Below are 12,698 nucleotides of genomic sequence, written 5' to 3'. Positions count from 1 at the left end.
GAAAAAGACCAAATTAAAAACCCCCAATCAATTACTAAACTTGAAATTCTAAAATTAAAAAAAGAAATTAATAATATAGAAAGTTTAAAAAAAACTATTGAACTAATAAATAAAACTAAGAGTTGGTTTTATGAAAAAAACCAATAAAATTGAAAAACCTTTGGTAAATCTGATTAGAAAAAGGAGAGAGGGAAATCAAATTTAGTCTTAAAAATGAAAAGGGAGAACTTTCCACCAATGAAGAGGAAATTAAAGAAATAATAAGGGGTTACTTTGCCCAACTTTATGCCAATACATTTGATAACCTAAGTGAAATGGATGACTACCTCCAAAAATATAGGCTTCCCAGATTATCAGAGGAGGAAGTAAATTGCTTAAATAATGCCATTTCAGAAAAAGAAATAGAAGAAGCTATTAAACAACTCCCTAAAAAAAAAAAATCCCCAGGACCAGATGGATTTACATGTGAATTCTACCAAACATTCAAAGAACAATTAACCCCAATGATTTATAAACTATTTGAAAAAATAGGGAATGAAGGAGTCCTACCAAATTCCTTTTATGACACAGACATGGTACTGATACCTAAACGAGGTAGGTTGAAAACAGAGAAAGAAAATTATAGACCAATCTCCCTAATGAATATTGATGCTAAAATCTTAAATAAGATATTAGCAAAAAGACTCCAGAAAATCATCCCCAGTATAATACACCACGATCAAGAAGGATTTATACCAAGAATGCAGGGTTGGTTCAATATTAGGAAAACTCTCAGTATAATTGGCCATATTAATAATCAAATTAACAAAAACCATATGATCATCTCAATAGATGCAGAAAAAGCCTTTGATAAAATCCAACATCCATTCCTATTAAAAACTCTTGAGAGTATAGGAATAAAAGGACTTTTCCTTAAAATAATCAGGAGCATCTATTTAAAACCAGCAGTAAGCATCATATGTAATAGGGACAAACTGCAACCATTCCCAATAAGATCAGGAGTAAAACAAGATTGCCCACTATCACCGTTACTATTTAATATTGTATTAGAAATGCTAGCTTTGGCAATAAGAGTTGAGAAAGAGATTAAAGGAATAAGAATAAGCAATGAGGAAACCAAATTATCACTCTTTGCTGATGATATGATGGTATACTTAGAGAATCCCAGAGACTACTAAAAAGTAATTAGAAACAATCAACACCTTTAGCAAAGTTGCAGGATACAAAATAAACCCACATAAGTCATCAGCATTCTTATATATCACTAACAAAACCCAACAGTTAGAGTTATAAAGAGAAATTCCATTTAAAGTATCTGCTGATTGTATAAAATATTTAGGAATCTATCTGCCAAGGGAAAAATCAGAAACTTTATGAGCAAAACTACAAAACACTTTCCACACAGATTAATTCTGATCTAACCAACTGGAAAAATATTAAATCCTCTTGGATTGAGCGAGCAAATATAATAAAGATGACCATACTACCTAAATTAATCTATTTAGCACTATACCAATCAGACTCCCTAAAAACTAATTTGATGACCTAGAAAAAATAACAACAAAGTTCATATGGAAAAACAAAAGGTCAAGAATTTCAAGGGAATTAATGAAAAAAAATCAAATGAAGGTGGCCTAGCTGTATCAGATCTAAAATTATATTATAAAGCAGCTGTTACTAAAACCATCTGGTATTGGCTAAGAAATAGCCTAGTTGATCAATGGAATAGGTTACGTTCAAAGGACAAAACAGCCAATAACTTTAATAATATAGTGTTTAACAAACCCAAAGACCCCAGTTTCTGGGATAAGAATGCATTATTTGACAAAAATTGCTGGGAAAATTGGAAATTAGTATGGCAGAAACTAGACATTGACCCACACTTAAGACCATACACCAAGATAAGGTCAAAACAGGTTCATGAGCTAGGTATAAAGAATGAGACTATAAATAAATTGGAAGAGCATAGGATAGTTTGCCTCTCAGACCTGTGGAAGAGGGAGGAATTTATGACCAAAGAAGAACTAGAGATCACTATTGACCACAAAATAGAAAATTTTGATTATATCAAATTGAAAAGTTTTTGTACAAACAAAACAAACGCAGACAAGATTAGAAGGGAAACAATAAACTGGGAAAACATTTTTACAGTCAAAGGTTCTGATAAAGGCCTCATTTCCAAAATATATAGAGAACTGACTCTAATTTATAAGAAATCAAGCCATTCTCCAATTGATAAATGGTCAAAGGATATGAACAGACAATTCTCAGACGAAGAAATTGAAACTATTTATAGACATATGAAAATATGCTCCAAATCATTATTAATCAGAGAAATGCAAATTAAGACAACTCTGAGATACCACTATACACCTGTCAGATTGGCTAGAGTGACAGGGAAAGATAATGTGGAATGTTGGAGGGGATGTGGGAAAACAGGGACACTGATACATTGTTGGTGGAATTGTGAACACATCTAGCCATTCTGGAGAGCAATTTGGAACTATGCTCAAAAAGCTATCAAACTGTGCGTACCCTTTGATCCAGCAGTGTTTCTACTGGGCTTATCCCCCAAAGAGATACTAAAGAAGGGAAAGGGACCTTTATATGCCAAAATGTTTGTGGCAGCCCTGTTTGTAGTGGCTAGTAGCTGGAAAATGAATGGATGCCCATCAATTAGAGAATGGTTGAGTAAATCGTGGTATATGAATATTATTATTCTGTAAGAAATGACCAGCAGGATGAATACAGAGAGGCTTAGAGAGACTTACATGAATTGATGCTAAGTGAAATGAGCAGAACCAGGAGATCATTATATGCCTCAACAACGATACTGTTTGAGGATGTATTCTGATGGAAGTAGATCTCTTCGATAAAGAGAGCTAATTCAGTTTCAATTGGTCAAGGATGGACAGAAGCAGCTACACTCAAAAGAAAAAACACTGGGAAATGAATATAAACTGCTTGCATTTTTGTTTTTCTTCTCAGGTTATTTATATCTTCTGAATCCAATTCTCCCTGTGCAACAAGAGAACTGTTCGATTCTGCACACATATATTGTATCTAGGATATACTGTAACCTATTTAACATATAAAGGACTGTTTGCCATCTACGGGAGGGGGTAGAAGGAGGGGAGGAAAAATTGGAACAGAAGTGAGTGCAAGGAATAATGCTGTAAAAAATTACCCTGGCATGGTTCTGTCAATAAAAAGTTTAAAAAATAAAAAAATTAAAATTAAAAAAATTAAAAAAATAAAGAAAACTAGTACAAGACTCAGAGATTTGAGACTATTTAATGTTGTGAGTTCGAATATAGAAAACCTCTGATATGAGAGGCAGTATGTGAAATAGGAAAACCTGGATTCAAGTCTCCTCTGGCCATGATGACCATGTGCAAATTGCTTAACCTCTTTGTGCTCTGGACAAACTGTTTAAGATTGTAAGTTTCGGAGTAGATAATTGGTATTTCCTCATTGAATTCCCTTTACTAGTGAAATTATAGACGACAATTATCTCTCTGGGAGGGGAGAAGAAAGTGTGTGTATGAGTGGGTGTGCATGCATGACACATTTTTAAGCTTAATTTTTTAAAATTTAAATTTAATTTTTAAGTCTAGACTGTCAACAAAGTAATAAGTAAAACCCTAATAAGCTGATTGTAAGGTATCAATACCCTGAAAATTTAACTATTGTTTCTTGGGAGCTAATTATAGTTCATGTACACTACTGCTCTGATATAATACATATGTGACCTTTACACACAAAATACATATACAGACACATCGAGGGAGACTATGAAGAAATCATCTGAAGTATATCTACAATATTTGCTATTAATTCAGTTTGCCACTCCAGCAGAAAGAGAAAGAAAATGTTGTTTTCTGATGCAAAATTCTTCCTAGCCTATGTTAACCTCAGAGTACAGCACACAGAGACCGACATTGTAGGAGTAGAAATAGACAGGTGATAGAAAATAAAAAAGGAAGGGCAACAAAAATGATACTAGTGAATGGAGGATGAGATATATTACCATGGACATTTATATAGTCTAGAAAAGAGAAGATTGAGGGGGAATATGATCACAGTCTATAAATACCTTCCAAGAAACAGTATAAATGAAAGAATGTAATTATTCAGAGCATCAGAAAGTGGAAGGACAAAAAGCATTGATCTGAAACTAAAGAAGAAAATGTTTCAGCTTTATATTAAGAAATAATTCTCAACAGTATGATATGTGCATTAGAAATCAAAATGAAAGGTGAAATTTAACATTTAGAGAGAACCTGGAAATGAGGTAAAGAAGAATGTTGAAAGGCAATGAGAATGATAGAGAAAAAGTAGAAGGAAAGTTAGCAATTCTAAGTGAGGATGAGTGATCCAGGTAGTCTCATAGTGTCATGTAGGATTCTGTAACACTTTTTGTCCTGAGTGAACTGCACAGACATATAGCAGGATGAATACTGTGTTTCAGCATAGATGATGCCCATTTGTTTAAATAAATTACAAGTTTCAAAAATGATGTGAGTTACCAATGTGGGCATGTTTTGGTTGAAGTTGGCCACAAATAATAACATTATGAAAAATGGAAGGTTTTAGTGGCTCAAGATTCATTTCTTGCCCCCCCACACACACAGCACAAATCCAGATGTGAAACTTTTTCTGAAGCAATGCCAAAGAATGACACCATCATAATCTTTAGCTTTTTTTTCTTTCTTTCTTACCAAAAGTAATCCCATTTTTCTTCCTTTGGCATGAAGAGAAAGAAGGAAGGGAAAAGGAATATACCTACTATGTTCCAGGTACTTTGCTAAGTAATTTGGTTTTGTTTTGCTTTGCTTTACAAACATTACCTCATTTGATTTAAAAGCAAAACTTTCTCGTAATTAACAATTCTTCTGTTTTTGTTTTTAAAGAAAATACTAGCAGAAAACTTCTAAATTCAAACTAGTCATCCTTTCATTACCTCTCTGGTGTATTCTTATTAATGTGATACTAGGATCCAAGCCTTGGATGTCTTTTTTTTTAAATAATGTTTTCATTTTTCCCAGTTGCTTATAAAAAAACAATTTTTACATTTAAAAAAATTACTTTCAAATTGTCTCTCTTTGTTTCTTCCCTCACCTTTCCCTGGGAAGATTAGCAATCTGATCTGTTATACATGTGCAATCATGTAAAATATATTTTCATGTTGTGGAAAAAAATAGGCAAAAACACACACACACAAAAAGTAAAAAAGGATATACTTTTATTGGCATTAAGATTCCATAATTTCTTTCTTTGGATGTTGATAGCATTTTTCAGTATGAGTCCTCTGGAATTTTTTTGGATCACTGTATTTCTGAGATAGCTAAATCATTCACAGTTGACCACCATATAATATTGCTATTACTATATACAGTGTTCTCTTTCTACCTCATTCTGCAACAGTTCATATAAGTTTTTTCAGGTTTTCCAGAAATCATTCTGCTTAGCTTTTTATAGCACAATAATATTTCATCTCAATTATATACCATAACTTGTTCAACTGTTCTCCTAATGATGGACATCTCTTTAATTTTTTGGATGGTTTTTTATTTCAATTCCTTTTTGATTTGGATTTGACTGTAGGATGGCAAAGCAAAAAAAAAAAAGTGAATCTTAAGAGTATTTTTATGAACTTGGAAATCATTAGTACAGAATGAAAATGACTCTAAGATTAAACACTCTATGGTATGGTACAGTGCAAGGGGTATGAATATTTATCTGGACCCTGAATTTTACTGTGAGCTCTGCCATTAATGATTCAATGTATAGCTGATTAAGTTACTTCATCTGATTGGGGAGAGCTTTTTTAGATTTAGCTGGTGTGTTCTAACCATTCTTCTTCATCCTTGTATCAGTTCTCAAGGCATGTTCCAGTTTGCTGTTGTGTGACATCCCCATTTATCCCACTTTTTCTTTCTTGCTCTAAAAACTGTAATCAAATCAATACTATGATTTCTTTTGGAAATGATTGTTACCAGTTAGTTGACATTGTTCCACCAGTGTCCAGATGACTTTTTAGATGAAAACATCCTTCCTTGGATGCCACTTTCTTAAATTTATCCTTTCCCTTTATCATAATGCAAACTTCTTGAGAGTATAACTTTTTTTTTATTTTTCTAACTCTAGCATTTAAAATAATGCATACAGTAAGTGTTTAATAAATATTTCTTTTATTCATTCACCTCTCAGGGTCTGAAGTTCCTTTACTATATAATTAGGGACTTTATCTATGTAATCCCAAATGGCCCTTCTAACCCTGCCATTCTCTAGTTTCTAGTGAAAAATTAGAACATTGCTTTATAAAAATCTATCACCTAAGGCTAGCTCCAACATGTGCTAGAGCTAGTTCACACTCATTTGTGAGGAGCTATCTGTAAATTTTCAGTGTGAGCATATATATTTCAAAAGGCATCAAACTCTACAAATCAATGCTTGATTCATTGTTTTCTTAATTGTCTAGATTAAGAAGGTGTAGATTAAACTCAAAAGTGCATCCAGCACATTATTTTTCCCAAAGAGTCACTTGTTAAATATTTACCAACATATTCTTGAAGTCACTCTACTTTATTAGCTATTAAATTATTCTTGCTAAAGTACTAATACTTTCCTGATGATACCCTTAATTCCCATTTTTGCCATTAAAGGAAAATTTAAAAAAGTAATTATAGATGAATCTGTGGGGAAAGCAAGTTTTTTTTTAACCCACTGGTTTAAAATTCTCTAATTTTTCAAAATAGGTCAATAGCTAAAAGATTATAAATTAAGAGCTAGAAAGAAAATGAGAAACCATCTACTCTAACCCATCTCAGTTTATAGATGAAAAGACTGAGGGTTCAAAGAAATTTGGTGATTTGCCTCAAATTATTCAGTCATAGAGGCAGGGTATGAATACAAGCCTTCTAGGTTCCATAACCATCATTTTTCTAATACAGTTTCTATACAAGAGAACTTAAGAAGAAACTTTCTAAGTGGTTCAGTCTGATGCAGATAGATATGTGAAGAGCTCTGGTCCTTTAGTTAGGGAAACGAGTTCAAATCCATCTAGCTATATGACCCTTAGCAAGTCACTTAAACTTTATATACTTTAGCTGGGTTATATGGGGTGTTCAGGGAGGATTAGCACTTTGGCGAAAAGGCTTGCCAATCCACTTTTGGTGTCCATTTTCACCCAGCTCTTACCTCTGTCGTTGCACATGCAATGACCATGGAAATGGCTTAAAAAGGTATTGTGGAGAGCTTAGAACTTGGTCATCCATCAAAGATGATCATCCCCTGAATACTGGACCATCACCAGTTGTCCTACCTTTTGACTTGCTACTAGACTTTTCACAGATTCTGGTAGAAAGAGACTGATAAGTTTGTGCAACTCTGCCTCAATTAAATCCAAATCGGGCATAAATCAAAACAGTACTCTATGATGTCATTCATTCTCTACAAAAATAAAGGACAAACAACAATCTCCTCCAGTTTCCTCAAATGCAAAATAGAGATAATAATAAGCATCTATCTCATAGGGTTATTTTGAAATTAAAATTAGATTCCTATAAAATTGCTTAGCATACTGCCTGCCTCATGGTAAGTTCTTTCTGTTTTATCCATATGTGATATTGTACTTTTCAACATTTGTCAGAATTCAGTGAAATTTCAGGGATGAGAATGGGAAATTCATATATTTCAGCAGGAATAATTTTGGGTAAAGCTTGTTCCCAATTAGAGGAAATAAATGTTAAGCAGCATTATCTTCAGGTAATGCAATCACCTTTCAAGAGAAAATGCTGATGGCTTTAAGAGAAGCATAAGACCTTTAAAGTGTAAGGAACAGTATCATATTACCTACAAATGAACTAGATCATTTTACTGTAAGTTTCTTTGATTTTTACATAATGTGCTGAACAACGTTTTCAAAAATTTCGTGCCATATTAAATTTATTAAGGAAACCATTGCCATTTGTCTTCACAAGACATAGGAAATGTGAGCAACCATATCATTTGGAGTAGTGAATGTTAATGATTAAGAACATTTAAAAATTATCAACAAGGTATAACAATTATAAAGAAGTTTATTTTTCATTTTTATTTTTTGCAGTACACAGAAACTTTTAAAGTCTCTTCTTATTGCCACATAGGAATTAAAAGATTAAATTCATCAAAGATTTATTTAATACCTATTCTATACCAGGTAAGACAATACTCTCAAGAAATTTAAAATCAGAAGGAAGGGATGAATTAACTAGTTTCAAAGATACATTGGCATCTGCTTAAATCATTAAAATTTCAGTGTGGGCATTTACACCTTGGAAATCATCAAGTGCTCTGATTAGATTATGATTTATTGTTTTATTTTTCTAGACTTAATAAAGTGTTAATAATGAAGATTAAGAAAACAAAATTGTGTAATGAATACATTTTTTCAAAAAGGACAGTTGTTAAACTTTTACCAGTACTTCCCCTGAGCAAGAATAATCCAATGCCTACTGTTAATGTGGGAATTTAGAGGTGAGGATGAGGGAAGATTTCTGGAATGATGTTGTGTCTAAGCTGGACCTTATGGAGTTAATAATTTTTAACAAATCAAGATGGGAGTAAAGGCATTTCAGGAAGAGAGATCAACATGAATAAAACTGCAAAGGATAGAAAGTTCAGAGAACAGCAAGGATTTATGACTGAAGGACAGTGTAACTGTAAAAATAGTGAGATGAGTAGAAAGGCATTGAAGAATTATGTAATGGTATCAGTACTATAGACTTAGTTTGAAAGAAAATGGGGAATAAAATAACAATAATATGATCAGATATTTCTTTTATAAAAATAATTTCAATGTATAAAAAGATTCAGATGGACAAGATGCGAAAAACTGAATTCTAAAAACCAGGAAAATAATGTCAGTAACTTAGAAAAGAGTAATAAAATATAAATGCAATGAAAGGTCAAATGTGAAAGACATTTTCAAAATAGAGTTGATAGTTGGGTGACGACAGATAATAGTGGAAAGAGTTAAATATTTATTCAAAATGTTGAACCTGGGTGACAAAGAATATAGTAGTCCTATGAAAAGCAATAGGAAATTTAGGAAAGAAACTGATGAATTAACATTTGTTATAATGAGTTATAACTTTTTCACAAAATTTAAGTAAAAATAACCTCATGTAAACCAATATAATCTCCTTTATTGTTCAGTTGGAGCCATCACAAAAAGGCATCATCTTCATGGCTCCCACTGGCTTCTTCTCTTTTTCTTGAAAAGAACCCTGAGTTATATAAAATAACCTACAAGATAAATATCTAATATTTGTTCATACTCCATGAAGAGACTTTTTTTATGTGTTTTTAAGAACAGAAGGGGGAAAAATAAAGGTAGTGGTTGCAGGAAATGCTTGAACCTCACTCTCATGGGAATTGATTCAAAAAGAAAAAAATATACATATATATGCACACTCAGTTGGGTATGGAAAGTCTATTTGATTCAATGGGGAAATAGGAGGGGAAAAGATAAGAGATATGGGGATTATAAAAGAGAAGGCAGATTAAGGGAGGCAGTGATTAGAAGAAAAAACTTGAGGAGGCACAGAATAATAAGAGAAAGAAGGATAAACATGGAGGAAAATAACACAATAATCATAACTGTGAATGTAAATGGGATGAACTCACAGATAAAATGGAAGTGGTTAGCAGAATGGATTAGAAACCAAAATCCAATGGTATATTGTTTACAGAAAGGACATGAAACCAAAATACACACACATGGTTAAAATAAAGAACTACAGCAAATCTATTATGCTTCAACTGAAGTTAAAAAGGATGTAATGGTAATCATGATTTCAGACAGAGCAAAATAAAAGACAAAGTCAGGGAAAGTACATTTTGTTAAAAGGTACAACAGACAATGAAGTAATATAAAAAATTTGTCTAATAAGTTTCTCTAATAAAGACCTCATTTCTCAAATATTTAGGAAACTGAGCCAAATATATTAAAATGGGTCATTTTCCAGTTGATATATGATAAAAGGATATGAAGAGATACTTTTCAGAAGAAGAAATCAAAGCTATCTTTAGTCATGTGAAAAAACATGCTCATCACTATTGATTATGAAATGCAAATTAAAATAACTCTGGGATACCACCTCACACTTGTCAGAAATGGCAAACATTGCAGATGAGAGAAAATAGGTACATTAAGTTGTTGGAATTATGAGCTATTCCAATCATTTTGTAGAATAATTTAGAACTATTCCTAAAGGTTTAAAAAGCTGCATACTCTTTGATCCAGAAATATTATCACTACCACTAGATCTGTACTCCAAAGAGAGCAAAGGAAAAGGAAAAAGAACCTATATGGTGATAAATAATTGGAAATTTAGGGGATGTCCCTCAGTTGGGGAATGGCTGAACACATTGTGGTGGTACATATTAGTGATGGAGTGCTATTGTACGCTAAGAAATGAGGAAGAGGATGGTTTCAGGAAAAAAACAATTAAAAAACTATGGTAAGACTCATATGTACTTATGCAAAGTAAAATGAGCAGAACTGTGCACACTAAAAGCAACACTATAATGACAATCAACTGTGAAAAATTTGACTACTGTATTAGTACAGTTTCAAAGGACTCATGATGAAGAAATACTGTTCACCTCCAGAGGGAGAACTGATGCAAACTGAATGCAGTGTAACTTTCACACTTTCTGTTATTGTTGTTTTTGCTTTTTATTTTTTCGGCGACATGACTAATATGAAATTATGTTTTACATGATTTGACATATATAATTGTCATTAATCTTGTTTGCCTTCTCAGTGAGTAGGGGAAGGGTGCAAGTAGAGAGTTTGGAATTCAAAATTTAAAATTAAAAAAAAAAGTAAATTTATTTAAAGAAAAAAGAAGATCTGCCCATGCCTTTAGGAGACAAGGATGCCTAGAATTTAAATGTTCACTGTTAATCCACAGAGAGTTGATCTACTTAAGGAACTTATCAGGAAATGCAAATCCAAGTATGCCTGACTTATTGTGATTGTGGAGCTCATGTTCCCATCTATAAGACTTGAACCTTGAATGGAACCAGTAAATCCAAAGAACACTCTCATGCTACTGGAAGGAACCCTAATCTGAAGTTAACTTCTATAGCTCAACTAGTCCCTCCTACTGACCTGGTTTAAATCTTCTCTCCACCTATCCTACCGGCAAAACACACACATACCCACACACACTTGAACTCTTATAAAAATCAGTTCATGTTAACAACCTCTTTCCTAGGATGGCATGAGAGCCTAATTAAGAACTAAGAATCCTAGTATGTTCTGTGTGCTCCTTTCTTTTTATGGTTGTGATACAATTACATTGGTTTATTTGTGTGTGTGATTTTAATGAGAAAACTTTTTTACTTCAAATATTAATTCTATTTACTTTTGTCATTTGCTTTGGAATAAGAAGAACAAGTAAAATACTGAGACAAGAATCACTTAAAGTGAAGTGAAAATAATTATTAAATAGTATACCATCAAAAATTTCAGAAAATCAGTTGTTTCTTTAAAAGATAATATACTTGAAGTCAAGAGGATCTGAGTTCACATCTGGCCTCAAATACTTAACATTTCGTAGCTGTGTGACCCTGGGCAAGTCACTTAATCCCAATTACCTCAGGAAAAAAAAAGATGATATATTTGATCCTCATGTGGTATGCAATTCCTTCTTGTAGAATTACCACATTTGATGGAAGAACTTAAATGTTTTTTTCTTGCTATATTTTGATTCAGTTTCTCTATGCCTTCAATTGGGATATTCTTGGTAAAAATATTGGAATAATTTGCCATTCCCTTCTTTAGCTCATTTTTTAAAATAATAGCTTTTTATTTTTCAAAATATGTGCAATCCAAAGATAGTTTTCAATATCCACCTTGCAAAACCTTGTGTTGCAAATTTTTCTCTCTTCCTCCTACCCTTTCCCCTAGGCAGTGAGTAATCCAATATAGGTTAAACATGTGCAATTCTTCTAACTATAGTTCCACATTTATCATGCTGTGCAAGAAAAATCAGATCAAAAAGGGAAAAAAAAGAGAAAGGAAAAAAGCAAGTAAACAAATAACAATAGCAAAGATGAAAATACAAATGCACTTAAATTTGTAAGACTGAACACAGTGGGATTACTAGGGACAGGATGAATGGAAGATTTCTGAGCAGTAGTGATAGCCCTGCTAAGATTAAATGGCATGATTTATAGACTCAATCAATATAGTTTCTTGACTATTTTGAGCAATTCTTGGTTGTCTGAGGATTGTAGTGAATAAAATAGAGGAGTATATTTCAAGTTGAATGTTGACAAAGCAGAAATGCTAGAAACTCATGAGGGTATAGCATTCTGGAATTCTGGCAAGCTCATTATTGAAAGGACTAATCATTATATCTAGATTGAAAAAAGAGAAAAGAAAGTAGAATCTAAATAAGAATAATGGATTAAGAGAAAGGGAAGGAGTTAAGGTATTAAAAGTCACAGTAGTTTCAGAGATCTCAGAATCTACAATAGCTAAAAAGGATTTAGAGTGCATTTCCTCCATTTACCTGGCCAGTGATTCCATTCTACATCATTCCCCAACAAATGGTAGTCTACTCTCTGCTTGAAGACTTCCAATGAAGTGTGATTAAATTTCAAATGGAAATTCACTATTTTCTAAGACAACCCATTCT

This window comes from Antechinus flavipes, chromosome 5, assembly GCF_016432865.1.
Source record: "Antechinus flavipes isolate AdamAnt ecotype Samford, QLD, Australia chromosome 5, AdamAnt_v2, whole genome shotgun sequence".
NCBI classification, from domain to species: Eukaryota; Metazoa; Chordata; class Mammalia; order Dasyuromorphia; family Dasyuridae; genus Antechinus; species Antechinus flavipes.
This window is presented reverse-complemented; position numbering follows the sequence as displayed.